Consider the following 13,294-nt stretch of genomic DNA (forward strand, 5'->3'; position numbering starts at 1 on the left):
TTGTGTCTAGGATAGTTCTGGAATTAATAAGGACTATATTAATGTCAATTATCATAATCAAATTATCCTCAGTTCTGCTAGCCCTGAACCTTCTGTTACAGTTTCAAGTATCCCATAATTCAAACCATTCTTCTTTAAGCAAGATCTTGATGTGCTGGAACCATAACTGATCTTAGAGTTTCAGGAAGGCAGTGAGAGGTATAAAATATCAGGGCACATTCATGCAAACCTGTCACCTGGCTGGGAGAAGAAAGAGTGAAGGCAGACAGGTGGAGGGCCCCTACTCAATTTCCCAGGGAAGGGAAAAAAAAATCTATCTACAGGAAATGTGACAGAACTATTAAAAATACAGAAAATCAGATACATGAATATTGAAACATGAGTAGCAGTTATTGTATTTTTCATCATGCCAAAACCACAGTTTAAAAATCAAGATAGAAAATAGAAACAAAGATAACATCAGTCATCCTGCAAAAGCATCTATACCTATGGCATCAAAGTGATCATTAAAGTCAAAGTCATTGTGGCATTTTCCTATCCCCAACCACATCTCCTTCAGCCTCCTAATTTATTTTAGTCTTCATACTAGTTTATCCCTAAGAAATCTCCTAGTTCTTGGTAGTTCACTGCATGGCTATCCTGAGCTTAGAAATGAGAAACTCTGGGTCTTTCAGTAATATGAGAAAAACATTATTATTTATAACATTGTCATAGTATCAGACCTGTCAAATAGTTACATCATTTTTTTCCTACACATTTTCAAAAAGAACTCATGTTTTGTGATTCTGGGCTTTAAAAAACTCTTTCTGTCTTTATTAAGTAACACACAAATTAGAAGACTTGAGTACAATTCAGTTTTCCTCAAAAACTATTTATTTTGTACTTTCTAAATTTATGGCAGGCAGCTTAAAATTGAACTAGTGTCCACAGTCATCTCATGTCAATTTTGATGGCCATATGGACAATCTGACTCCAGGCTATGTAGTTTTGCAGAATGAGCTGGAGCATTTTCTGCAATCTTCAAATACCCAGAGACAAGTGAGGCACCTGTCTCACATCACCTGTCACAAATTGAATTGCTAGGGTTCTTTCCAAGTGCTAAATGAGGAAGCAACAGCATGGCAAACATGTCTTATGGAAATGCCCTGAAACATGGTTGCTTTTTAGGGAGGAAGAGAGATTGCTTTTGTATTTCAGCATTAGTTTAATTTACTTTGATTTCTTTAGTACCTAACAATGAAATGGAAAACATGCTGAAATTGGAATGGGAAGTCTGGGTTAGTAGAGAATCTTCCACTGAGAGTATTCCTGTGTCATTTAACCTTGCAAAGTCCATCTTTTTCAAACTACGTCACCATGCAGGGAAGAAGACTTTGTCATGTAGACTTCTGGTTCTTAAGTTTTCAAAATAAAATTAAATTTAAAATACCAAACATGGAACTATCTCAGTAATCTTCATAGATTATTGTGATTTCTTTATAATGACATGGACAGATGTAGTCACACAACTACAAAAAAGGTACTTGCAAAGAAATAAATATTCATCTCCTTCTTCAGTTATGAAGGGCTATAGTAAAGAATTTGGTTCTTGATTAAAAAAAAGAAGTAAAAAGTCTCTGAAATTCTCATATCATAGCTCTAAGTTCTGAGAAGATAGGCCAGTTTCAGACTCTCAGACTTTCCCTTACAAGGGCAATCAGTGCTTGTTCAATATTTGTATGAACAGAGAATTTAAAAAATTCAATGAGCAGAGTTTCCCAAAGCTTCACCTACAGCTTTGCGGTTTAGAAATCTCTCAACGCTCTTTGGAAATTCTCTTTTCATTTCTTCCTCTTTCTTGTGCTTTGTGAACTTATTTTACAGAAGTCTTACATAATTTTATAATAATATTGAGCAGACTTAAATAATTGTTACTGATGCATTGATATGGAACATACATTATTAATGAATATATGTAATTATAATTTGTTAAAGTACACTGGATTTAGTATAGTAAATTTTTACTAGAACTATCTTTTCAAGAAAAAAAAATAAAGGGGGGAAAATTCTGAAGAGTTATTCCTTTTGATTAAAAATAAAGAACCTGTGTATGTGAATGTGTATGAGTAAAGAAAATGCAATCCCTTTTAATAAGTAAGAAGATTGTGGTTCAATGCAGCTCATTATAAGAACAGACCACAGAATTTCAAACTTGGAAGGGACTTGAAGATCACTTATTCAGGAAATATTTATTGAGACTACTATGTATGGATAATTTTGCTTGCACCAGCACTGGAGCTCTCTTTTCTCAAGTAGCTGACAGTCCAATGGGAGAGACAGATGTCCAGAGAAAGGCAGAAGAAGGTTTCCTTGAGTAAATGATACTGGAGTAGATTTTGTAGGCGAAATGGAGTTTGAGAGGAGGCTAGGGTGATGTTAGTTGGGGAAGGGATTGAAGATATATCATAAGAGACATGCTTAACAGGGAGCATCGTGTGTTTGGGCTCAGAGACAAGAAAGAGCATGGAGAGTTTGGGGAGAACTGCAATCAGCTTTTATGGTGGACCCCAACCTGCACAAAAGGAGTGCTATGAGACAGGGTTGGAAAGTTAGGCAGGATAGATCACCAAGGTTCATGTACAATACACTATGGTAGGGCAGGGATGAAGAGTGACATGATCAATTTGAAGGTTAGAAAGAAGAATGGTGGCAGAATGAAAGATAGATAGGCAAGGGATGATCCTAGAGCAATAGTTTTCAAATGCTTTGGTTTCAGGATCCCTTTACACTCATAAAATTATCCATGAATGCAAAGTAATTTCCTCTCCTGGTAATTGTGAAATTTCTTTGATTTTGTCAAGACTCTGCAAATCATAGCTATTAAATTAGTTTTAATAAAGAATCTGAAACCACATCCAAGTATCTTTGATCATTCTTGCCTTTTGAATCCATCTTTTAACTAATCATGCATGATTTTGTACCATCATACATGGATCATTTCAAAATATTATCACATTATATGCAAATATTCACATTTTTGACAAATTTGATTATGTAAGATGCAAAAATCACATTTGTTAATATCACTGGTGATGTTATGAGAAAAGTTACAATGTACTGGGAAGCTGTCAAGCCCCCAGTGGCAGGTGAAAGTTTTCCAGAATTCCAATTTTTACTTGAAAGCTCCAATTTTTAACACTAACAACAAATGCTGCCATTTGCTTTTCCTGAAGTGACAAGATTTTCCTTTGTTCACTTTTAAGAATATATGTGCCAAATACCAAAGTCTGAATAACCATACTTTGTCAGATATTTTTCAAGTGAAACTGATGTTCTATGAAAAAAAGTGACTTATTCACTCCTGATGCCAATAACCGCACAAATGCTTTTGCTAGAGACAACAGTGCTTCAGTATGCAGTAGCAATTTTTCATGTATTCTTCTCATTTCATCATAGAAAATACTAAAAATATGTTTTAGGGTTGATATTTAACAAAATTATTATTTACTGCTTCACTAGAGATTTATGTGAACTGGCATTTGTTTTCTTATTGAAATATATGCTAAAGAAAAGAAAAACTACTTCTATAGTTTGATGTTGCTCCCTTGATTCCTGCTAAGGCACTGAGCATTTTACCCCCATAATTACTGTATTATCACTGCAAATGTCGAAAGAGTGAGAAGAGACAAATGGCATCTTGACATTAGTATGAAAGTAGTTTAAAACTCACAGCTATTTCCCAAGAGAAGTTGCAAGACTTCAATTATCTAAAATCTGCAATAGATACTGGAGAAGAAAGCAGTGGGAAGATCGAACAGCAGCTCCAGGGCTAATAGGCATGGACTTAGCTACTGAAATTGGGCTCAAGCCTGGCTTCTGCTACATTTTGTCAGTTTCTTTATCCTTTAGAGTCATCAGTTTCCCTCATTCTGTAATGCAGATAATCATGTCAATGCTAACACATACTTCATAAGGCAAATGTTACATTTGAATGAGAGCATAATGCCTGGAAGACAATAAATTAGGAAGGAAAATTATGGCCGAATGGATGTATTGGAGGCACAACTGTGGGAGAGAGAAAACCAATGAGAGTGTGTGACTGGCTGACTGACTTGCTACAAAGAATGAAAATGAGTTATGGTGGTAAGGCCAATTCAGATTTCCAGTTTAAATTCCAAGTTGATATTATCCCACTAGAAAAGTGGAGGTTTGTAAGGCTTAATAATAAATTTGGTTTGGGATTGTTTATTTTATAATGCCTAGGGGGCATCTGGTATGTAATTAAAATGTGTGGCTGAGACTCAGGAAAGGCATCTGAGCTGGAGAAATATTGATTAATGTGTCATGAATTGAAGCAGAGGCTAAGAATCCATATGATGTCGTCTAGGAGAAAAGTAGAAAGGTGCAGAGACAGAACTCACCATGCTGCTGGTTTTAAGGAGAGGGAACATAGGAAGATGTTAGACAATGAAATCAGAATAGTTACCTGATACCAATAAGAAATTTTCAAAATATTAATTAAAAGGCATACATTGGATTTGACAATTTGTCAAAGTTTTTGCCTTTAAAATAAATGAGGAGCTCGCCTACAAAAACTACCTAATTTCCATTGAAATGTCTACTGACAAATACAAATTTTTCTTTAAGGCAAAACATTTTCTGCACATTCTATTCTTCGTTAACTTTTCCTACTATCATAGATGCCTTTCATAAATCTTTTTTTTTTTTTTGTACTGGGGATCGAACTTGGGACCTCATGCTTGAGAGGCAGGGGGCGGAACCACTGAGCTAAATCCTCGACTTCCTTTCATAAATCTTACTAGAGTGTGGTTTCATTTTAAAGAACAAAATTGTATACAAATAACAGCAGAGAAATAGATTTGTATAGTTCAACTTGGTATTCCAGGTTCAGTTTGATATAATGATTTCTTAGATTTTCAAAGTATACGAAACCAACCAATACAGTGACTATAAGCACTAATATGTGTCAATAAACCGGAATCTGGTTAATGCTGGGGCCATGCTGTGTCACTACCACTGCAAAATATATTATTTTTTTCCATTAGTCACATGGCACATGGATTTTCATCTTGCCTAATTTTCCAGGAGAGTGGATGATTTGATAAAATTTATTGCTCTGCAACTAGAAAGTAGTCTCCCTCTGCCCCTTCCTCAGTTTTTATGATTATGTTGCAGACAAAATCGATTAGTTCTGGTCTGTTCCCATGGAAACCAATTCATGTCAGAAGGCTGTAAATTTTCTATCTTCAAGGATAGAAAGTTGTTCTATATCAAACAACTCAAGATATCAAAAGAGATCACAGCATATTTTCATGTCTTTGGTAATGAGAAGTTGTTAGGAAGGATTGGGGGCACATTGTGAAAGAAAAGATGCTGCTTTCTTAGCAACAATAAAAGAGAAAAAAGAACAAAAGAGAGACTATTCTAGAAAGGGCATAATCTAAAAGACAAGATGTACAGATTAACCACCCTCCTACTGAAGGAAATTATTTTTTCCAATAGAATTTCCATTTAGGATTAAAAATTGTCTCTCTACAGAACCATGAAAATGAGTCTGTGTACAAGGCCTCATTAAACTTGATTGAGAAGTATTTCTCAGTAGAGGAAGAAGATCAAAATATTGTGCCAGAAACTACCTCTGAAGGCTATACCTTCCAAGTTCAAGATGGGGCTTCTGGTACCTTTAACTTCTAGATGGTGCAGCTGAGGAAGGCATCAAATTTTTGTTGTGTATTATGTTTGGTATAAGTTTGTCTTCTGTTTCTCTACTAAGAACTCTTTTTAAATGTGGTTTGTTATTGTAGCACTTTATAAAACGAAACTATACTTGAACAGTTCCAAACTGTACATACTGTATGAAGCTTATCCTCTGAAGGGGTTTCTTATTTCTATGTGGAATTTCATATTTTGCAGTGTCCTGTAAATAAACATTAAATTCCAAAAAAACAAAAACAAAAAATTGTCTAGTAATTATAATATATTCTCAGCATATGTGATAGCAGCATAAATTTTATTAAGACATACATACAGCCTTCAGAATATTATGATGATAATCACTGGGCACATCTCAAGGCAAAATTAAACACTACTTTCCATAACTCAAGAATTTTGAAACAATGTCTGTTTTGTGTGCCTTCCTAACTAGATGGCTTTGAAGGCTGAATAATAGTAAAATTCTGTTGAATGATTATTATGTTTCAGATACTTCCATGTAATTTGTTCTTATTATTCATATTGGCTCATTTAAATATCAAAACAATTTTATGAATTTGACATTATTTTTCTGATTGTACTGATAAAAAACAGGGGAAAGGTGGTTAGATAATTTGTACAATTTACAAAATTAAATTATTAAACTGTAGTATGAAGATTTAAACCTGGATAATTTAGGAGGGAAAAGCTAAGTTTTTAAATTTACAAAATGAGGAGATTCTTAGTTGATGTTTGATGAAAAGGAGTTAGGATAAGTCAGTTATTGGGTTACTAAATAGAGAACCCCGCATCAGGAATGGAGTGGTCTAAGATAAGAAAAGCAGCGATATGATCCTTACCTTTATTTTAATGTTAAAGATAAAGCAAACAGGAATGAATTAATACAAGCATAAAACCAAGATCTAATAGACATATACTCATAGGTATGTTAAGCACTTTGGAGCTATTTACAGGCAAACTAAAAGTTTAGCCCAGCTTTTTTTATATCCTATACTGTACCTCTTGCTGTCAGTGTGTTGTCAAGGAAGTCAGCACCACTATTAGTCTGAAGGAACACAACAAGAAAGTAATTCTGCAGCAGATAAATCAGTATGTTATGACCAAATACAAATGAAATCTACACTTTTTTTTTTTACTATTATTCTGTCCCTGTTGGCTAAATGGATGATTGTCAACGTAGATATCATTGATTTCTATTTAACAAAGTTTTTATGCATTTCTGTCTTTCTTGAACTCATGTCATGCTTTGGAAAAAAACAGCAGTGTTTAGAATTATCTTGGAAATAATGATTAATTTTCTGTGACTTTGTCGTTACTGGATAGCTATAAACTTGAGGATAGCTTATGACAACAATTAAACTGGCATTGTCATAAAGAAATCAGCATCACTGGCTTTATTGACTATTAAATTTTCTACTGTATATTTACAAAAGTGAAGTAAATCATCTGTTTCCCAACATGCATTCCTCCCTACATAGCTTTTCTGAGCTCCTTGACTTAGCGCTTAAGGAATAGATATGCAACCCAATTCTGGCCAATGGAAGGTGAAGGGAAGTCTGCCAAGTAGACATTCATGAAAGGTTTTGGCACTCCTTAGAAAGAAAATCAGGGGAAGACAGCATTCTCTGTCCTCTGTCCTCTAAATCCTTTTGCACTGGGGTGTGATACAAGGCGCTTCCATAATCAAGCACACAACCAGAATGGATGCCAGTCTGTGGACAGAGCTGACACACTGAATGTGGCAGATCACAGAGATGTGTTTACCCCTGGGCCCTTGAGCCCTTGATAGATCACTCAGTTCTTAGACTCAAACAACCTCTGAATTGCTTGTTATGTTTAATATACATCCTTCCTGACTCAGATACCTTTAGACAGCTTTTTTAGTTAGTTGCAGCTGATACACCAGATAAATGAGTAGTTTTTGGTCAGCTCCAAAACTTGGTGGCCAGTTCTGAAGCCAGTTCACAGCCAAATACTAATGACTTATTTAGATGTCCTTTACCCAGTAGGAACAGGTGAGCTATGGATCCAATTACCAAATAAACACAGTAAAATTCAAAGTCAACACAATCCTAGGTAATTTATTAAATACACAAAATGACTCTCCCTCTTAGAAGAAAAAGAACTAAAAAGCTGGGTTAATCCTCTTTCTTGCATCAATAGCTTTTGGCATTATTCCATGCCCCGAGGTCATCTCTGCCAGGACTCCATTTGTTTGCCTCTTTGGAGGAACAAACTGATAAGGGGTTGGGGGACAAAAAAAAATCACTCTTTTGCTTCCTTTCTGCACTGATACAGCTGTCCTTGGTAGCAAATTGAAATTTCAGTTTACTTTCCACAAATACAAATTTATACCCACGTAGTAGTTCAGGTACCTTTGATAGTCACAGCACCTTTTTTTTTTTTTCAGAAAAGCTCCAGGCCCCTTCTGGGAATTAGCTCATTTATTCTTATAATATCTCTAGAAGAGTTTCTGTGGTTTTTTTTCCAGTAAGCCACTCTGCCGTGACTTCTTGACAGATATCTCATCGCTGAATAATTGTGACATGGCTTGGTTTCAGCTTTCTTGCTCCATGATCTGTGTAAAAAGAGAACACAGTTAAGTTGGGCCCACATCTTTAGCACTTAGTATACAGTGGGGGCTCTGGCTCTGGATCCTGCTTTTGGAACTTTACTTATATGAAGAAAGCAGGATATGTGACCCTTATAAGCAGCATGGCCTGGCATGTTCTAGGAAGGGTATAGCCAGGATTCTGGGGTGGGCAGGGGACTCTCCTCCTTCTTTGACTGCTTTGATTCATTTACTCATTCTAAAGACATGGTGACACTCTGGAGTCCATTTCTGTTCTTCACCTCCTACTTCCTCATCTCCTTTCTCCTCTTTTCTTCTTCCCTTTGTCTTCTTTCCCTGGGATGCCTCATAGCCCAAAGAGCTAGACTGGTGGAGCATGTGGTCCACTTTGGTGCTATGGCTCACTATTCTAATTCCTTTTTCCAGATCTTTATCCTGTTCATCTAAAACCCAATTTAATTGGCTTACTAGGACAAGACAAATAAATCTTATTCAATGGCTTCTAAAAGTAAATTTTAGACAAACATGCTAAACCAAAGCACAATATTAACCGAAATATTATAATCTGCTGTCATTCCCTTCTCAGATCCATCCATTAGCAAAGGATAGTTTAGTACAGCTAAACAAATGAGGATTTTTCAAAGGACAATATATGTGATTCTAAAACCAGCAATTGAGATTTAAAACAATATTTACTTCAATTCACATGTGCAATGCTCACAAATCGAACTGGTCATATATTCTCATCAACAAATCTCCCTTCACCATTTGCTCTGACAAAAAAATATTAAATCTCACTTTTAAAATTTTATACATAGTCGGTTAAAGTCTCTATCTCCAGATGAGCTCTCTCCAAAGTCATCAATCTATTTTCCATTCTGTTATCAGAGACAAGAGTATTAGTACAACCTTTCAATTCTATCAGTGACACAGTGTCGCATTAACAAAAGTTGAGAGTGCTTTCCTGTTCTGGCCTCTGCCCCTCTCCTACCTCTCAGTTTGTGGCAGCACACACATGGTTCTGCCATTCACTAGCTGGATTTTGTTAACATATTACTTAACCAATCCAGATTTTAGTTTCTCATAGGTTGATGGGATATATCCAGCAAAATAGGCTTGTTTTTAAAATTAAATGATATTTCAAAAAAATTACATACATACATATATACTTAGACACATATTTGTGATCTTACTTATATACCAGCTGGTATAAAGGGGGTTTTCCACAAAACTGGATGTTCTAATAGTATTATTAGTAGTAATTGTACTATGGTCATTATTTCTGTAAAATGACAATAATGCAAGTAACAGTATTGATCTGTTATAAATTGGATCTGAAAAGGTTCCCTAAGGACCCATATGTTGTGGGCTTGGTAATCAGCCCATAGTGCATTGGAAAGTAATAGAACCTGAAGGTCCACTAGGCTCCAGCTAGGAAGCAAGTTAGATCATTGAGGGTGTCTCTTTGAAGGGGATATTGGGGCCTGCTCCTTCCTCTTCCTCTCCGTTGGCTTCCTGGCTGCTGTGAAGTTTATGAATTTTCACCATGTGCTCCTGCCATGATGCACTTAGTCCTGCCACAGGCCCAGGATAACAAAGTGAAGATGGACTGACACTCTGAAACCATTAGCCAAAATACACCTTCTCTCCTTTCAAGATGATTCTTTCTGATATTTTGTCACCATAAAGGAAGCTTAACACAACATTAGACAGATCCATTCATTAGAGATTGATTATTAGACTGTTAAGCATATAGTTATTCAATAAGTGTTAGTACCCTCCACTTCATAGCCACACATTTATTAAATATTACTTCCCTTAGCATCACAGCGTGGAAATTGCTAGGTTTTAAATACTTTGTCATCCAGCTTGGCATTAATGAGAATGACATTAAATAACCAAAATATCAAGTTAGCTGTATTTCTTGAGAGGCGCTCCCCAGGGACACTGAGGGGGATGAGAGAGTGAGGTCTGGATGTCAAAGAAGAAATAAGAGTTAAGGAGGAGCTGGAGAGTGGTTATCAAGGAAGCAGCCCTGAAAGTTCTGATTTGCTCAAGATCTCTTCTTCCCATTCTTAAGAACATTGTTGATTTACAGATTGGGAAAATGTATCTTATGGCTTGGGTTTCAAAGAGGAGAGAGTTTATAAATCTCCCCTTCCAACTGGAAAGCATCTTGATTTCTGCATATGGGCTCAACCAATTGAGTCCTTATGCTCCAAGCTGCATCTTAATAAGGTGCCTATCTCATCTTTAATGTGGTAAGTCATCTTAAAGTTTTATAGTTTTAGTCTTTCATATTTATGTTCATAGATCCTTTCAAGTTATTTTTATGTGTGGAAATAAAAGGTTGAGGTTAATCTTTTACATACAGATGCCAGGTGTTTAATACCATTTGCTGAAAACACTATCTTTTCCACTGCTCTTGAGTTGAGTTTATGTTCCATAAAATGTTAATGTTAAATAATCTTTCAAAACTCAGTGGGCCATATATGTGTGGTCCTATTTCTAGATTCTCTGTTTTATTCCAATGATCTATATGTCTTTCCTTAGGCCAACACTGCCTTGATTACTGTAGCTTTAGAGGAAGTCTTAAAATTAGGTACTGCATGTCTTCCAACGCTACTTTTTTTTTTCTTTTTACTTTTTTACATAACATTTAAAATTCAATATCCAATTCTTCATTTATAGCAAGTATACATAGACCTGAATTTTTATATATACCTTGTGTTTTCTAATCCTACTAAATTCAAACACAAGTTCTAGGGGCTCCTAGAGATTTCTTAGTATTTTCTCTGTAAATGATCATTTCATCTACATAAAAACATTTTACTTCTACCTTGCCAATCATATGGTAATGGCGTCTTTTTATTGCCAGACTATTTTGGTGTGGGCCTATGTTTCAAAGTTTAATGGACAGCTGAAGAGCAGGCATATCTGCCCTTGTTCCCCACCTTAAGGAGAAAGCATTGCGTCATCTCCATTCGTATAAGACATTCTCGCTGGAAGTATGGAGTACATGTCTTTAGTCTGTTGAGAAGGTTCTGTTCTACTTCTAGACTCCTGATAGCTTTTACCATGAACAGCTGTAGAATTTATTCCAATACTTTTTCTCCAACTAGTGACAGGATCATATGGCTTTTTCCTTTCCTCTCTTAAAATGATGACTTTTGGGGGTGGATCTTCCAATGCTGAACCAACACTGCCATCCCTATAATAAAACAACTTTCTACATACTGCCAGATTTGACTTCTAATAGTATGTTTTGTTAAACAAATTTTTATCTATGTTCATACTTTTTCTTTTATTATCGTTATTCAGTTTTAGGATTAGCACAATGTTGATTTCCTAAAATGAGGGGAGAAGTGTTCCTTCTTTTTTCTGCTTTAAATGTTTGATATAATTTATCAGTTAAAATGTATATGAGCCTGTTGTTGTTATATAGGTAGGTTTTCAAGCTAGGAATATACTTTCTTTAATAGGTGTTATTCAAATTGTATAGTTCCTCCAGAGTTAGTTTCATTAATTTGTCTTCCAAGGTACTTCTTAGAAGTTGTCAAATTTATTTCAAAACAGATTTTTGTAATATGCTTTCTATATCCTTTTAAATTCTGTAAAATCTGTGGTAATATCCTCTAAATTTTGATAATGTAATTTTAAAAATGTATAATGGATATTGTGTAATAGGAAGAAAAGGTCTAAAGGAGTAGGAGAAGTGGAAGGGGTAGGGGAAAGAAAAGAAGGGAAAAGAAAAAAATGAGAAAAGAAAAAAAAATGGAAGCAAAGTCTTTGCAAATAGGGAAGGGTGGAGGGGGTGAAGGGAGGGCAGGGGAAAGGGAAAAAAATAGGAACCAAGATACATCATGTAAAGGTACAAGATCCCAATGATGAATGTAACTGTATTTCATACCTAAAATGTAGCAATAAACTTAATGGAAAAAAAATAGTGGTAGGTCATGCCTTATAGAGTAACTGTTACATAAATTTAGATTCTTTATAGCCATTCTAAACTTCAGCATGAAAATTACTTTGGCTACTTGCTAAAGAAGGTTTCTAAGGGGGCCGGGGGATTTAGCTCAGTGGTTTTGCCGCCTGCTGCGCAAGCGCAAGGACCCGAGTTCGATCCCCAGTACCAAAAAAAAAAAAAAGAAGAAGAAGAAGAAGATTTCTAAGGAAGGCCTGTGTCAGGATCCAGAAAGTGTACTAGTGAATTCGGTACATATAGTATACAGACTACAATTTGAGAAAAGAAGTCACAAGGAAAAGAGTTGAGATTAAGAAGAATGAGTAGTGTGCATAATCAAGGCTTGAAAATAGCTCTTGTGCATCTGATACCTAAGAAAACATGGAAGCACATTGAATCAGATTTTATTCTATTTTAGAAAAATACAAAACAAAAATAATTCCTAAAAGTATGTATATAAAACCAAATTTATTCCAAGATCTAAACTGGTGAGAAGAATATTTATCTAGCACATAGCATAAGGAACAGTAAGTAGCTTACTCAATGTATATCTTAAATTTAATTTTATAAAGACTTATACAAAGTTTAATCAAATGTCTTCTACTATTGGTTAAAATTTGTTAAACTCAGTATATTTTCACTTAGAAGGTGGTCAGATTAGTCCAGAAACTTTGTTTTCAGATGACCTAATAAGTTTATTAAACTTAGAGACCTTCCCCAAATGGTTAGTCTTTGAGATTTACTTATTAGAATTTCACCATTTTTGAAATGCAGGGGAAACTCTTCATTCCACAATGAGGAGGAATTGTTAGCTCAAAAAATGTGATGGAAACTTTACTGTGAAAATGAATGAGACTAGCTGCAGAATTTTGGATGAAGTTACTTTAAATTTATTTCTCTTAACTAATTCCTATTTTTATCATTGATGTTATTAACAGTATCACTAGTATCAACAATTCAATTTTCTAGAGGTAAGATGAATTGTTTATACTCCCTTTTGTGTTATTTTCATTTATCTTGACTATCCTTTAAGATACCTAGTCCCC

At 35.2% G+C, this 13,294-nt stretch overlaps 1 protein-coding gene across 10 annotated transcripts in view; it reads right to left on the reverse strand.

Moving 5' to 3' along the window:
* The window catches only part of Scn3a (sodium voltage-gated channel alpha subunit 3), a 110,916-nt gene that overhangs the window by 82,845 nt on the left and 14,777 nt on the right, over window positions 1-13,294 (reverse strand). For 8 of the 10 annotated variants that reach the window (XM_013076049.3, XM_087199724.1, XM_013076057.3 and 5 more), the window contains exon 2: window positions 8,088-8,290. The gene's annotated coding sequence lies outside the window, so the exon portion shown is untranslated. Of the gene's footprint in view, window positions 1-6,711; window positions 6,758-8,087; window positions 8,291-13,294 lie in introns of all 10 variants that reach the window. The other 2 variants (XM_087199700.1, XM_013076038.3) reach the window with 2 other exon arrangements.

Source organism: Heterocephalus glaber, unplaced genomic scaffold, assembly GCF_053883595.1.
Source record: "Heterocephalus glaber isolate CG9 unplaced genomic scaffold, H.glaber_assembly_v1.0 deba00000347, whole genome shotgun sequence".
Classification (NCBI taxonomy): Eukaryota; Metazoa; Chordata; class Mammalia; order Rodentia; family Bathyergidae; genus Heterocephalus; species Heterocephalus glaber.